Genomic DNA, 15,973 nt, shown 5'->3' on the forward strand with positions numbered 1-15,973 from the left:
CGAGATGTTTTAGTACAGACTGACCTTCTGTATGCATCTGAGCCAATTAGTAGCAGTGATCATAACTCGCCCCCTGCCTTGACATCATCGGAGGGCAGTTTTCTGTAGGCATTTCCACCCATCTCATAACACTGACATGCATGATGCACTGTAATTGCCCCTTCTCTGAACAGGTGTCCTATTTAATGACTATAGTGGATTGTCTCAATTTCAGTCCAGAGGAGGATCTTGACCATTTGGAGCTGGCCAGCCAAGCTAGGTCTACTGCTGCCCTAAAGGCTGGGAGGAAGCAGTCTTGGTTATACACATTTGGGGCACCACTAACCTCTATGGAGATGTGTAAGGGGTGGACGTAACAATGGCTGCCTGTAACAAGGCACCTCCTCATGAACCTGCATAAGAGCTAGTCACAATGGCAGTGTTTGGGCTCCTCTGAGTGAAAAGACTGCTCAGCTCCAGCAACACTGTTGGCACTAAACTCCTCAACTGAGCAGGCAGGGACAAGACAAGTCTCTGGATGGCACAAAAACCATGCTTGCCTTTGCTCCTGCAGGCATTGTGCTCACAGCACAAGGCCACCTTCTTATACTAAAGCTTCCACCGCTGGTAATAGCAGTAGCTCTGCATCAGTGGAGAAAACACTTTACAGATTTTCCTACTTTACACAAGGCCTCTCATGGCCTCTCATGGCCAAATCCTGAAATCTTCACCAGGCTCAGTGGAAATCTGTATGCAAAGCCAAATGTTATCTTTCCTTGTGGGTTGATTGGATTATGCTGGCAATTTAAAACTCAACAAAATTCTCTCTTTTAAAAACAAATCACTTGCAGTTAGTTCTTCATATCTTGTTGCAGCCCATCTATTTTTCTCATTATACTGTAATTAAAAACTTATATGCAAGGCACCAAAGACATCTATCCTACCCTTGATGTGGACCATATACAAAACCACCATTAACTTTAATAGGGTGATTTGAATATATTGAAAGGAGAATGGATCCCATTTTATTGAATATTCCACGTTCTCTTCACTTTGGGAGATAATCTTACCCTAGACGTTACCTAAACTAGAGACCTAGAGACAGTTTGAGCATTCCAGATGAAATTCACCCTGTGGAGAAAGCCAACGTACGGTGTGATTAAATGTACATGCCTCCTTTCTCCCATTACTCCAGTGATGGGAAAGCCAGTAAGCATATGAGAAGACATAGCTGCCTCTACCCACTTGGCGTCAGTGGAAAGTTCCCATGCAGAGAAAGAATTCTCCATTGGTCTCTGGTTGCTTTCGTGCCACTTTGCACAGTGTGACGTGGCTTTAGCAGTCCAGAGAATCCAGACCTACTCGTGTACATTTATTTAAGAGATTATGACCCAAAGCCCATTGAAGTTTACAGAAACATTCCCGTTGACTTCAGTTGATTTCAGTTGAACTACTGCGTGAAATCTTGGCTCATTTGAAGTCAATGGGAGTTTTGACAATGACTTTAGTGGGGTCAGGAATTCACTCTGCCTGTGTATTTGTGTCTCCAATATTTTTTGGCATATGTACCTGGTAACAAACAACTTAGAGGTTTTTTTCTGGATGGCCCTGATTCTGAAAACATTTACCAATGTGTTTAAGTACATGATTAGTTACAGGTGTGCTAAACTTTAAGTATATAAATAAGTGTTTTCAGGATTGAGGCCTTAATGAGTAAGAGTGTTGCATTTTCAGGAGACAATAACACTACTAAAAGTTATTTACCATTATCCATCAATGGAGGGCTGTGACAGGGCACACTTGCCCCGCACTGGTACTGCGAGGGTTAACTCTACTCTCTGGGCCAAGGAGGCCACGCCCCTGTGGCCCTGCTGGGCATGCTCTGGATGGAAACTGGGTATAAAAGGTATGAGCAGGTTGGCTCATTTGGGGGTGGATTTCTGAAGAGGGAGCATGTGCTCTGGGAATGCCAGTATGAGAACTGTAGAACCCCCCAGATGTTAGAAGCCAGGGATGCTGAAACTCCAGAGGATGCCCAAGGAGTGATGGAGCTGCACTGACTGAGAAGCCCAGAGACCCTGGAGATGCTGGGAGACTCTGCATCAGGAACAGGGTAGGAAGTAGCTTGGGGGGGCTAGTTATTGTGTTGGGTGGGGTCATGTATTTTGAGTGGATTCCCTGCTGCCCCTGTGGTGGGCATACTTGCCACTGACAGGGCCCTGAGCTGGGACCTGGTGGAGCAGGGAGGGCCTGTGTCCCTGTATCTGGCTATCACCCACTCTGGGGTGGTGGCCCACTCCCCTGACTGGCCACTAGGCCACATAGCCTTACACAAGGGGAAGTTATATGACTCTGGCCATCCCTGAGAGGGGGTGACCCTACAGACTGTCTGCTAGGCAACACAGCCCTCCTGAATTGGGAAGTTATATTGTCTCTGCTGCTAGGCCATACAGCCCCACAGAAGTGGGCTGTCAGACTGACTATGGTCCTACTGAGTCTTGCCCCTAGGTCATACTGCCTTGTGTAGTCAAGTGGCCACACTGGCTCTGACCACTATTCTATACGCTGGCTGAACTAGGGAGCCATACTGACTCAGGCCATTTGGTCCCACAGCCCTGTGGGAAAGGGCTGTCACCTTGACTCTGGCCATTGGGCTGCACAACCTTGAGAGAGAGAGAGAATGGCCATATTGACTTTTATTGATAGGCCAATCTACTCCAAGACAAGGTGGCTGTAAAGATGTGACCACAGGGAAGTAATTAACACAAGAGGGGATGGAGTGCACTTGCCCTGAGACAAGGACTAAAATGTGACATAAGAAACTCTGGGAAAATGAATATAGGCATTCATATAGGCAGTCATGGCCCATAGACAAATAATTAATAAACCATCTCTGTTTTTCTTTGGAAAGATTGAAAATACAGTTTATCTGAACTTTTAAAAAATTTCTTTCAATTACTTTTGAAATGCCTGTGGTAATGTTAGGTCAGGAACAAAACCAGAGAAGAGGCTCCCAAGCTGCAGCCTTTGAAAATTTGGAATAATTTTGTAGATGGAATGCATCCATTTCTATGAATGAGCTACTATAAAGTATTTTTCAGAAGGGATTTATTGTTGCAAGGGTTTAATCGGGTTACATATCAAGAGGCAGTCCCCATGGGGAAAAAATCATTCATAAGGCATTAGTCTTCAATTTTAACAACAATGTTTGGACAGAACAACTGTGAAACTCTTCTCTGCCCAGGGATATGTGAGCATTATGTAAACCAAGTTGCTACTTCCTGTTACATTTCCAAAAAGTAGTATTTACTTCAAATTCAGAACCTATCTTGAGTTTTCCTGGGTGGAAATAAAACTGATTTGTTGAGTTTAATAAACTCACTATGTAAAGGATAAGGAAGGGGCTGAATATAAGAACAAAAAGCCCAACTTTTGACTTAGTTATTATTTACTGGTGGAATGGAACAGTCTGATCTTCATTTGTTTATAGCTTTGTGTGATATATGAGATGGTGTGCCAATATGATGCCATATGCAGGATAGGCAAAGCACAAATTGAAATAATATCAGACAGCTGCTACACAGATATTTCAGTATGTATTTTTGATTTTTAAAAAGCCTCTTTGTTTCCCCCCCCCCCTTTTTGATTTTTAAAAAGCCTCTTTGTTTCTTTCCCCCCACCCCTTTTGAATGTGCTATAAGCAGTTTTGGAGGTAAAATACACTTTGAAATCCAAGAATGAACAACCCCCGAAAACATTTTTTTCCTACAATGCTGCACAGGTACTGTTTTATGTGCTGATTAATAGCATAGTTCATATAACTACTAGTTATGTAACACAATTGCCAATACCTTCTTTCTAATTTAATCATCAGAGCTGAATTGATTGTTCCCATAACTAAATATATTTCTCTGTTAGCTCATTATAATGACCTATAAAAGAAACTTTTACTTCTCTCCTCTGAACAGTTTAAAATAAGAAAACACAGAATCTCAGTAAACCTGGAACACAAAGTAAAGCAGAATTCATGGCTTTCATAATTCCTTGGGTGCAGCATGTCACACTCAGACTTGCTCAGAGGCACTTTATACACTGTTGATTTATTCTATTGTGAATCTGAATGAAGATAAAGCAGCAAAGCTGTAGCTTTTCTGCTCTTTAGATGGGATTTCACATTCTGCTTGCCAGCTCATTAGGAGTGACATTCATTCCTCAGGTTTTTCAGATTTATTTTTATGTTTAGTTTCCTTAATCCTGAAACAAAGAGCTTTATAGTGCTCCGGTGTTCTTATATTCACAAGAACATTCATTTTAAAAAAAAGTCCCATAAAGCTTTAACTATTGTAAGGAGTTCGAGAAGTAAATGTTTCAAACTGTTTAACTAGATGCTTGTAGAAACTTATTAAACAATCATAATGTATCACCCACACAATGTGTTGAAAATGTACTTCCAGCTTTTAATGAACAGGTACCTTTGTAAGAGTCAGACAGTCTGGGAGAAACAAAGCAGAAGAGGCTAAGATGCTTAGACTTCTATAGTTGGTCATTATTCTGTGCCCTTTTCATGCCCTTTGCAAATATTCAAGACTATGGAAACCAGGTATTTTGTTTGTTAGTTATGAAATCTGCAATGAAGTCGGCTTTGGGCTTTTTACTTCTGTCTTCTTTAAATTAAATAAAACAATAACCATAAGATGTATTTAATGAAGATTTCACCCATGGACATTTCATAGCATCATTCAATCTTTGTCACTGTTCTTTTGTTCCATCCACATGTAGTGGGATATCCTACTTTTCATGCAATGTGGTCACATAAAAAGTGTAGAATTATGCATATAAAAAATGGAGGATCCCCTTATTTATCAGTATGAAATTATTTCCATTTCACTGATGGGACTACTCACATGCTTAAAGTATGTGTTTAAGTGCATTGATGGTGCATTCCTGCTGCAGTCGTCTTTAATATGTTCCTTATTTTGGTACCACATTCAGTCTGATCTGCTCTGAGGTATGAAGAGAGGTAGGATAACATGACAACATTTTCCCCATCCATCTTTAATTGTTTAGTATTGAACATTTCAAGTTAAAATAAAAATGAATACTGTAAAAGCTGCTGAGGGATTTTTAAAGTCTTCATTTTTATATATGAAGAACACTTTGTGCAAGAACTTCAATTTTATACCTAGACATATTTAATATGCATGAAACCTAGAATTACAGACAGAAAAGGTCCCTTGAAAGTTGGACATGTATATGCCACCTGTTGGTGCAAAAAGAAAAGTGGAGTGCCTTGTAAATGAGTGATTGTTATACAGAATACCATCTGTGAGTGTAAATTGTAAGGAGGGGCAAAGGGGGAAGCAGCGATTTACAGATTGTTCAAAAGCTCAGAATGGGCAGCACGATGGCAGACAAAATTCACTGTTGGCAAATGCAAGGCATTGGTCAAGAATGATTTGAACCACCTATACATATTAACTATAGGTTTCAGAGTAACAGCCGTGTTAGTCTGTATTCACAAAAAGAAAAGGAGTACTTGTGGCACCTTAGAGACTAACCAATTTATTTGAGCATAAGCTTTCATGAGCTACAGCTCACTTCATCGGATGCATACTGTGGAAAGTGTAGAAGACCAGTCGGCGAACACTTCAATCTCTCTGATCACGCGATTACAGACATGAAAGTCGCTATTTTACAACAAAAAAACTTCAAATCCAGACTCCAGCGAGAAACTGCTGAATTGGAATTCATTTGCAAATTGGATACAATTAACTTAGGCTTGAATAGAGACTGGGAGTGGCTTAGTCATTATGCAAGGTAACCTATTTCCCCTTGTTTTTTCCTACCCACCCCCCCCAGACGTTCTTGTTAAACCCTGGATTTGTGCTGGAAATGGCCCACCTTGATTATCATACACATTGTAAGAAGAGTGATCACTTTAAATAAGCTATTACCAGCAGGAGAGTGGGGTGGGAGGAGGTATTTTTTCATGCTTTGTATGTATATAATATCTTCTACACTTTCCACAGTATGCATCCTATGAAGTGAACTGTAGCTCACGAAAGCTTATGCTCAAATAAATTGGTTAGTCTCTAATATTAACTGTAACCACTCAGGAAGAAGACCCAGGTGATACTGTGAGCAGCGCAAAGAAGCCCTTTGCTAAATGTGCAGCAGCCGTTAAAAAGGCACACAACTATAGAATGAGATGGAAAATAATATTGAAGTCCTTTATAATGGGGGCTATCAGATAATTACTGAAAGCTACTTACATGTATTATTGATCAGCCTAAATATCCTGCTCATCTGAAGTTTCAGTATTTACAGTTAATTCATATTTTTAATAATCTCATACAAATACAGTGCCTTGATACTGCTCTCAGTTATGCCACGGTAAATCAATCAGTGGAGATACACCATTGTGAGTACAATCAGGTGCAATGTTTATATTTCAGAACTAAATAATTCTGTCATGATCATAATTATTGCTGTTTGCCTGTTTTCCCCACCCCATCATGCCTCCCCTGGCTCTCTGATATGAAAAACTGTGCAGCATTTTATGCTTTTTTAGATATACTTTTAGAAAACAAAGTTGCATTGTTTTAAAAAAAATCTAATTACTGTGGCTAAATAAACCAGAATTAATTAAATTGTGGCTACTTGACATTTATAGTTAATTAGTTGTCTAGCATAAACTGTGAAATAAGTACTTTTCATCTCCGTGTTTTATCAACCGTGCTGAAATCTTGAAGTAGTCTCAAAAGGGTCACACAAATAGCTAGTTTGGCAAAATCCATTTGACTGCACTAATGAAGAAACATGTTTCCTGCATCTTCATCTCTTCAATTTCGGCTATCAAAGATGATGATTATTTACTACTTTGGTAATGCCCGAAGTTTCCAATTAGGACAATTTTGAGCTTTTTGCAGAACAAAAACCAAGATGTAACAAGTGAATCTAGCAAACAATGGCGTGGGGGGGAGGGACCATAAGGGCAACAGTAATTAGATTAACCAGTTATATAGTTCCAAATCATTTTAAAACATATTTTTTTTCAAAGCATTGCCCATTTCTAGTTCTTTATTTTAATCTCTGCCTGTTTATACACTTTTAACCACAATCTAAGGGTTATACCTATTCAGTCTGCATCAAAACTGCACAGTGAGTTCTGTTCAGCTGGTGGGCAGAATGCTTGGGGTGAGGAATTCACACACAGGCCCACAATCCAGAGCCAAGGAATGGATGGCTATGCTGTCCCCTCTCCTTCCCCCCCCTCCCCCCGGCAAATATACCAGCCTATCAGCTGAAATAACTGGTACAGAGGGGGTGTACCACTATGAACCAGTCTCTCTGGATCGACATAAAGTTGGATCTGTAGCCCTTCCCTTGCCATTCAACATCCTACTATAGGGGTAAGCTGTGTGGAGATCTTTGCCACCAGCTCTCCAGTGCAGCCCATAAGTGGTGTGGAGAGCCTAGTGCTAGCCCTGAATTTCATCCCAAAAAGAATTGCTCCAACCACCACACCACACAGTTTCCAGTTTTCTAATCCTCTCCTCTTGCTGCCTAGGGGTTTATTAGCATGTGCATGGAGCTGAAAATAGGCCACAAAATCTGGCAAGGATTTTATTTCTTTGCTCTCAATGTGTGCAGTGTAAAAAGAGAGGAAATATTTGAAGAGAATGTGAGGGGATCTTCCTTCAAGCTCTCAGGCCACCTATGTCCCCATCACTGCTGCTTTTACACAGCCATTGCTTCCACAGCTTTATGAGCCGGTGGCCTTGTTCACACTAGACTTTTTGTTAAAATCTCCCTGCTTTGCAACCCACCTCCATCAGCAACACTGGGAGCATTAGTTGAGACTGTCCACTGAGATTTGGATGAGGCAAGGGGCAAAATGATGACAGCTGGTCCATGCTATCCCTCCCACCAGTGCAGATGCATTGGTGCTACACCAATGGTGGGAGATATGAAGTAAAAGGCTTGTGTAAAAAAAATACTATTTGCATGAAACCAGCTTCAAACACATCCACTGTTAAGCTGCTTCCAAGGCTGTCATTCAGTGACCACCCTCATGTGGCCTTGACTAATTTGCAAAACAAAAGGAACCCTTCCTGAATTCAGATATCAACAACCCTCCATTTTAAACCAGGGTTAGATGTTAAGGGTCTGAATTTGGTCCATGGGTTAGTGTCTACTCTAAATAGCCAATCTGTTCAAAGGCAACTATTGTCCTCCCCAGTTAGCCCAACTCATTACAGAGCTAGGTGCTAATCCTTCTTGCAGATTCCCATATTAGATATTTATTTACGTAAGTTATTGGTTTCATATTGCTCTTGCCTCAATACTTTGTCAGACCCTACATCATCCCAACTGAAGCTGTGTGTAACATCACTCACATCTGCAATGCTGCCTCTGTTTCTTTTCCAGTGCTCTCACTTCCTATCCATCCCAAATGCCATTGTCTGTACTCCAGCCAACCTCGCCTGTGCCATTTTTCAGGGAAGACAATGGCACAGGCTCCCCCACCAGAGGGATGGGGTGGAAGCAGAATTCCAAGCACTAGGCGAAGGAGGAGGTAACATTTTCACCTCTAATTTACCTTTCTTTTTTATTCTCTTTTTGAAACTTTGATGGATCAGACTCACCTCAGAAACCCAAACACCCTTTTAAACTTAAAAGGACCCTCACCTAACAGTATAGAATGGTTTTTATTTAGCCTTTTGCTAATTTTTTGCCCTGTTTTCCCTGTGATCACCGTGTTTTCTATGTAGCAAGTTGCTTTTTCCTTCCTTTGATTTTGAAGAAGGGCCTTTATTTTCAGATGAGTGTTCTCAGCATCTCCAATCATGTACATCCCGTGATTTTTACCATGTACTGCTGCCAACTACCTTATTTTCGACCTATTTGGGTTAATTTTCTTCAGTTTTATTAGGCAACCCCAAGTGCCACAGTAAACTAAGTACATCGTAAATTAAGTCTTACATTATTTTGGTAACTTAATTCTAATACTAAAAATAAAACAAAACAACTAATTTATTACAATGAAATCAAGGCTCACCCTCTATTTACATGAAATTGCCTGTCTTGTTAGATCATATTAAAGAAGTTCTGTATTAAAATCACAAATGAGTTTGATTCCCCATAGTTTAAATTCCAGGGTATTACTAATTAAGAGGTCTCTTGGGTTTTGGTACTGTTTCTCTCTCTCTCTGTGTGAAACTTGCAAGCTGCTAATTGCGTTAGTACATTCTAAGACAGTCTGTTCTCAAAGCAATTCACACAGAGAGAGACTCAAAGCAATACTCTGTAACAACAGAAACAGCACCCAGAGACTCCCCGCCCTTTTGTTGTATTAACAATTGTGATTAAAATAGAGATATAGGATGTATGTGGACAGATCCTTGGTGTGGATAATAACTGAATGATCAGGGAGGTGCCAGCCTAAGAATCCAGTGTCCATCGGCTGAAGAAGGCGTTAAGTGGAAATAACCAGAGGACCCCCGGAGGGCAGACTGGAATCCACCCAACAGCCTCAAGAATGGGAGAATCAAAGAACAAGATAACATCTGGTAGCACGGAGCCATCAGGAATGTGCCATCTGCTGATTGATTCAGCAACAGCATGATGAAGCAATTCCTATAGACTGGCATAGGAAGAAATTCCTATAAAAATGGACTCTAGAAAGTGAGAACTTTGGGGTCTGATCCTGCAAACCAACTTCCAGGAGCATCAGATGAGCATTTGACAAGGCCCTGCTCCCTCCTCATGTCCAGGCTACCGGGCCAGTGGCTTGGCATGAGCAGCTCTAAGGCTAGTAACTATGATAACAAGCTTGCAGAACCTGTGTGTGTGTGTGTTTGTATGAATGAATGTGTGAATAAATATGAGAATGAATGGAATGTTATAGCTATAACTAACTGCTTACTATGATTCTTTCTGTATTCACAATAAATGTGGTATTTTGCCTTTTTCCCTTTAAGAAGATCCTGCTGGTTTTTATTTTATTGGTATAACATTTTGGTGGAGAATTGCAAAAGGGGGAATATTGGTAAAAAACCTCAGTTATTGTAAATATTGGTGTGCACACCGCCAGCTCTATGGAGCTAGGCATTTCTATTAGGGTAGCAGGGGACCTGCTGGCCTCCGGGAAGGTAGCAGGGGACCTGCTGGCCTCCGGGAAGGTAGCAGGGGGAAAACGTATAGATTAAGCTATGATTTCAGAATCTAGGCTGTGTCACTTGCTAAGTAATACCCAGGAGTGACAAAGATTGAAATATCCATGTTAAAATGTTTAAAAGAAAACAGGGTAAGCCAGTACCAGAGGGAGGAATGGAGTCAGAAGGAACTCCAACCTCACCTTTTGTTCAAGAAATTACACCTTTTAAACAAATCCTTCAAAAATTTGGGCACAGTCGTTGGACTAAACAAGCCCTAGCTGATGTCTGCACTATTTCAGACCTAGAGGATAGATTGGCTCAGTATATCCTCATATACAAACCTTCTCGTGCTGCCAAAAGAGATGCAGCAGCAATTTGGTTGTTGTGGGAGGCATGTAAGGATTCTTACCTCCGCTTGTCTTCATGTAAAGAGGAAAAGGCACAAATGGAAAAGGGAGCAGACAATTGGAAGGTGCTGGCTACAAATACCCAAAGCCAGCTGAAAAAAGTGAAAGAGGCACTCCAGGAATACAAAAAGAGTAAAAAAGTTAACTCTGCAGAGGCTGGAGGGAGCAGGTAAAGGGGGAGAAGGTCCTATGTATGGCACCCCCAGGCATAATTACAAAGAGAAAAGAGCGAAAAGTTAACTCTGCAGAGGCTGGAGGGAATTAAGCAGCTAAACTTTGTGAAAATGTTAAAAAGGAAAAATGTTAGAGAAAGAGCATTCTTGGTTTCTTTGCAGCCATTCTGAAGGAAAAATGGGCCCTTTTCCAAAGGAATCTCTGTAAATTAGCCAGGCAAAAATAAACTATCTGATTAAAATCATTTGACTGGACAATTTAGTCAAATTTGCTAAAAGAACATAAGGGGTTCTATTCGAACTTAACTGCCTCAAATGTATAAAGGGAATGTAAGATGTAAAAAAACAGAGCAGTGTGGAAGGGATATTAAGGAAAAGAAAACATGTATGCATCTATCTCTGTGTGTGTAAATATGTAAAGTTCTAAGGACCAATTGGTTTTGTTTTTGTTTTAAATAATGCCACTAAAAATTCATTTGACTTTTTAATTCAAAGTTGCAAAACTGACAGACCTTTTTGCTAGACACAGGTAATTAGTGTTGTTTGGCTTTGGGATTTGGCATTTAATCCTTAAAAGGTAACTCAATGCTTTACAAAATTTAAAATGTTTTTAAGTTGTGGCTGCAGCAGGGCAGTCAAAATCGGGAGAATAGAAAACAAAATTGGATTCTTTTTGTTTGGTTGGTTGGTTTTTGTTTTTTGTTTTTGTAAAAATAGCAGATGAGCGCTGTAGTAAAAAAATAAATTTAAAAAAAGACAGTGCCCCTCTGAAGCAACAGCGGGGGTGAGGTGCACAAAACAAAAAGAAGCAATGTTAGAAATACTGAGCCTTAAAATGGCTCTGAGTAATCAGACTGTCACTTTGATAAAGGTACATGAAAACTGTCAGCAAAACAAAAAGAAATAGTTATACCTTATGTAAAAATTGATATGGATAATGTTATAGAAGTTAAACTATGGAAGGAATGTGCATTTTCCCCAGAACATGTGCAGGTTATATTGTAGAAGGGGCAAAAGAAATGCAAACATACCATGCTACTTAATTAAAATGCTATTAGGGCTCCAAAGGGAGCCAGAATAGGTTGGGATTTCTTTTTCAGATTGCTGTGTGTTTTGGAAGCAGAAGTTAAAAGTAATCAAAACTCTGAAAGTTGATTGTGTCTCTTTTAAGATAGAGTCTCTGAGCTGCTGATGGCTTTAAATCCAAAAGCAGGAAGTGTCTGTGAAAATGCAAATTATCTAAATGATAAAGGAAGGAAAGAACTAGCAGCACAAAGGAGCTGCAGATAAATGACACACCTGGTTAGCAAACAAACTGTCTAAATAAAAGGCATGGGATAACAAGATAATTTTAATAAATTTAATGATAATAAGTACGCCTGTAACACTGTATAGTGTGTATGATTTTTGGAAAAATCCTTTAAGGTCATATGGTAATGATGCTTCTCAGTTATTACCTGTAAATAAAACTTAAAGCTTAACACAGCAGGAAAAACATTATAAACTTGGTCTGCTGTATAAGAAGGAAAACTGAGGTACCCCACCTCAGGGATTTAATGACTAAACAGTGGGATAATTACCCCATAACCTGTAAAAGATAAAAGCCATTGAAACCTGGCCTGCCTATAGAACAAAAACAGGAAAATGTGGGGGCAATTCCTCTGTTTTGCCTGCAATCAGCAAGGGTATTTGTAAAAGAAATATTTTAAGCAATAATCTGCCACCCCAAAAGGGGTAGAAACATGTTCTTTTTGTCTTTCAGAAAATCAGGAAAAGCTGATGCCAGCTGAAAGCAACCCAATACCATGAATCTACTGTCACAATAGAAATTGTGTTTTGTGTTCTATGTGTTGTCTTGTGTTTTGTCTTGTTGCTAGCACTGTTGTGTGTTTAAAAAAAAAAAAACTAAAGACCTGCAGGTAATTAAAAATTAAGCTCTCTGTCCCAGCTACAGGACAGCCTGATACAAAACAAGTACATGCCAATGTAGACTTGGTCCAAATTGGTCTGGGTAACCTAAAAGCCCAATGGAATCTTTGGCAATGGCTTAATACTACCACATGGCTTATGCATAAGAAAAAAATTTAGAAATAGGAAACTACACAGCCATAGCTATGGGATGCACTGAAATGCAGATACTTGCCCTAGCTACTTTGGAACACAAAATGTTCTGGGTCATATTGGGAAATATTAAGGGTTTGCATTTGTTAAAACAAAGAAAGAGATCATTGTTTGACACTTATCAATATGAATGGAAGCAATAAGTTTCCAGTATTGTAAAACCAGACTTGTTAATGGGAGAAATTGTTGTCAAAATTGCACACCAACAGTCCCTGGAGGCAAAGGTATTGAAGGTTAGCCCACTCCCCATATTACACGTGGGATCCTTCTGGCTACCGTGGACCTCGAGCCAGTGGGCTGGGGAGGGAGGGAAGCTATTGGACACTAGAGGTTGTACCGAATGGACTCCTCAAAAGTGGGTGTGCCTCACCTTGCCTTTTGCCCCAGAACCTTGTAATAAAGATACATCAGTAGGATCATGTATGTGGGATGAATTGGAATCACGAACTCAAATTGCCTCACAGTACCTTCTTTTGAATAGGCTACATAGAAAGTGACATGATTATAAATCTTAGTGTCAAAAGGGGGATTATGTTGGATCATATGAAAGAAGTTCTGTATTAAAATCACAAATTAGTTTGATACCCTGGAATTTAAACTATGGGGAATTACTAATTAAGAGGTCTCTTGGTTTTTGGTACTGTTTCTCTCTCTGTGTGAAACTTGCAAGCTGCTAATTGCATTAGTACATTCTAAGACAGTCTGTTCTCAAAGCAATTCACACAGAGAGACTCAAAGCAATACTCTGTAACAACAGAAACAGCACCCAGAGACTCCCCGCCCTTTTATTGTATTAACAATTGTGATTAAAACAGAGATAGAGGATGTATGTGGATGGATGCTTGGTGTGGATAATAACTGAATGATCAGGGAGGGTGCCAGCCTAAGAATCCACTGTCCATCGGCTGAAGAAGGCGTCAAGTGGAAATAACCAGAGGACCCCCGGAGGGCAGACTGGAATCCACCCAACAGCCTCAAGAATGGGAGAACCAAAGAACAAGATAACCTCTGGCAGCACGGAACCATCAGGAATGTGCCATCTGCTGATTGATTCAGCAACAGCATGATGAAGCAATTCCCATAGACTGGCAATAGGAAGAAATTCGTATAAAAATGGACTCTAGAAAGTGAGAACTTTGGGGTCTGATTCTGCAAACCAACTTCCAGGAGCATCAGATGAGCATCTGACAAGGCCCTGCTCCCTTCTCATGTCCAGGCCACCTGGCCAGTGGCTTGGCATGAGCAACTCTAAGGCTGGTAACTATGATAACAACCTTGCAGAACTGTGTGTGTGTGTATGAATGAATGAATGTGTGAATAAATGAGATTGAATGGAATGTTATAGCTATAACTAACTGCTTACTATGATTCTTTCTGTATTCACAATAAATGTGGTATTTTGCCTTTTTTTCCCTTTAAGAAGATCCTGCTGGTTTTTATTTTATTGGTATAACAGTCTGACTTTTTGCATTTTTTCCTTTAATGTTCATCACTTGTGCATGCCACCCCATCTCTCTCTCCTTTTTTTTTTTTTTTTTTATCTTGCATATTAGCTAGGATCCCATTTGTGAGCCAACAGAAGTATGTTGTTACATGTCAGTTCTAGCCTCCAGTCGTGCAACTGTTCCCAGGTCTCTGTCGGATGGAGCTCCACTGTCTCCAGGGAGCAGAGACAGGGATGGGAGAAGATGGAGCACGGGAATTGCTGCTCTCTGTGACACTTTCCTTGGCCCTGCTCCTGGATTTCAAGATGGGAGATGTTATAGCTCAGAGCTGTATTACTTCCTTCTGGATCTTGTCTGTGGTGCTATTCTACAGCCAGAGTGGGACTCAGTTAATGGATTAGGGTAGAGAGTCAGTCTATGGCTACACTAGCTGAGCTGCTGTAAGCTCTCCTGCCGACATAGCACTGTCTGCATCGACGCTTAAATTGGCATGTTATGCCACTCAAGAGGGTGGCTAATTCACACCCCTGAGCAACATAACTTATGTTGACTTACGCTGTCGTGTAGCCATAGCCTCAGGAATAGTCTATTTCCTATGGACATGTGTGGTTGGTTACAAATGTGAAGAAGGCAATATTTGTACCACGTGTATTAAAGCAAGGAGGTCTGCCAGCTTTTTGCTCCCTCGCATGCTAATTAGTAGCTTATGGCCAGTATTAAATATGGTACTTCGTGAACCATAAATTCCTAAAAGGAAACTCTCTCACATTCCCAGAGTCTCTTTCTCAAGCCAGCCCAGCCGTGATATAACTAAGAGCAATGCCAGTATCAAGCTATGAAGCAATAAATAAGCTTGTTCATTACAAGTCTGGTGCTTAATAATTATTACACATAGAACTAACAGTGGCAGTAAGCTGTTCTAGCAAGTTCTGTCTAGGTCTGGGTTGAGGCTCTGCCAGCTCCCTGTATGGATACTAATAAAGCCTCGAGTTGTTCTGATTGTCTCATTCTTTCAAACATTTATCAACTTAAATCCTCTAGCTTCAGTCACAGAATACACTGGGGAGCTGGTGGTAAATCACACCAGCTTTGATACTTGATCTGGCTGTAAATTTGCCATCTCTTATAGACTTTTTTTTTAAACTGCTCTTACAGCTAGACTGGCTGTGGAAAAACCCTGGCACATGTTGTGCTGCCCTATGTTAGCAGCCAGGGCAGGAGTCAAATCCAGCTCTTTAGTGTTAATACAGTATTATGTCCATTTGCCATTCAGCGTCAGTATGGTGAAAACATTCTCTCCCAGGATGACAGATATTGGTGTTATGCAACATGCCCCAAATCAAAGAAATACAAGTAAATTCACATCAGCTGCAGCTTCCATCTTCTCTATGCCAGAATTCCATGTTGGAACAGGAGAAAAAAGAACAGGAGGACTTGTGGCACCTTAGAGACTAACAAATTTATTTGAGCATAAGCTTTCGTGAGCTACAGCTCACTGCATCGGACTAACACGGCTGCTACTCTGAAACCTGTCATCATGCTGGAACATGACTCTGCATGTATGTTCACCTTCACTTCCTACAATATCCCAGAGATATAGCTGCTACAGGCCTGAGTTGTAACATACTGCAACCAGAGATGAGAAAATAGACCCTGAGAGTATAAGGGTATGGCTACACTTGCAGATG

At 40.5% G+C, this 15,973-nt stretch overlaps 1 long non-coding RNA gene across 1 annotated transcript; it reads left to right on the forward strand.

Moving 5' to 3' along the window:
• The first annotated feature begins 1,923 nt into the window (after nucleotides 1-1,923).
• On the forward strand, nucleotides 1,924-15,260 carry LOC122464863. Its single transcript, XR_006289260.1, has 3 exons — nucleotides 1,924-2,092; nucleotides 8,410-8,557; nucleotides 14,394-15,260. It is a non-coding gene; the product is annotated as an uncharacterized LOC122464863 (long non-coding RNA).
• Nucleotides 15,261-15,973: the final 713 nt, after the last annotated feature.

Source organism: Chelonia mydas, chromosome 3 (genome assembly GCF_015237465.2).
Source record: "Chelonia mydas isolate rCheMyd1 chromosome 3, rCheMyd1.pri.v2, whole genome shotgun sequence".
Lineage (NCBI taxonomy): Eukaryota > Metazoa > Chordata > Testudines > Cheloniidae > Chelonia > Chelonia mydas.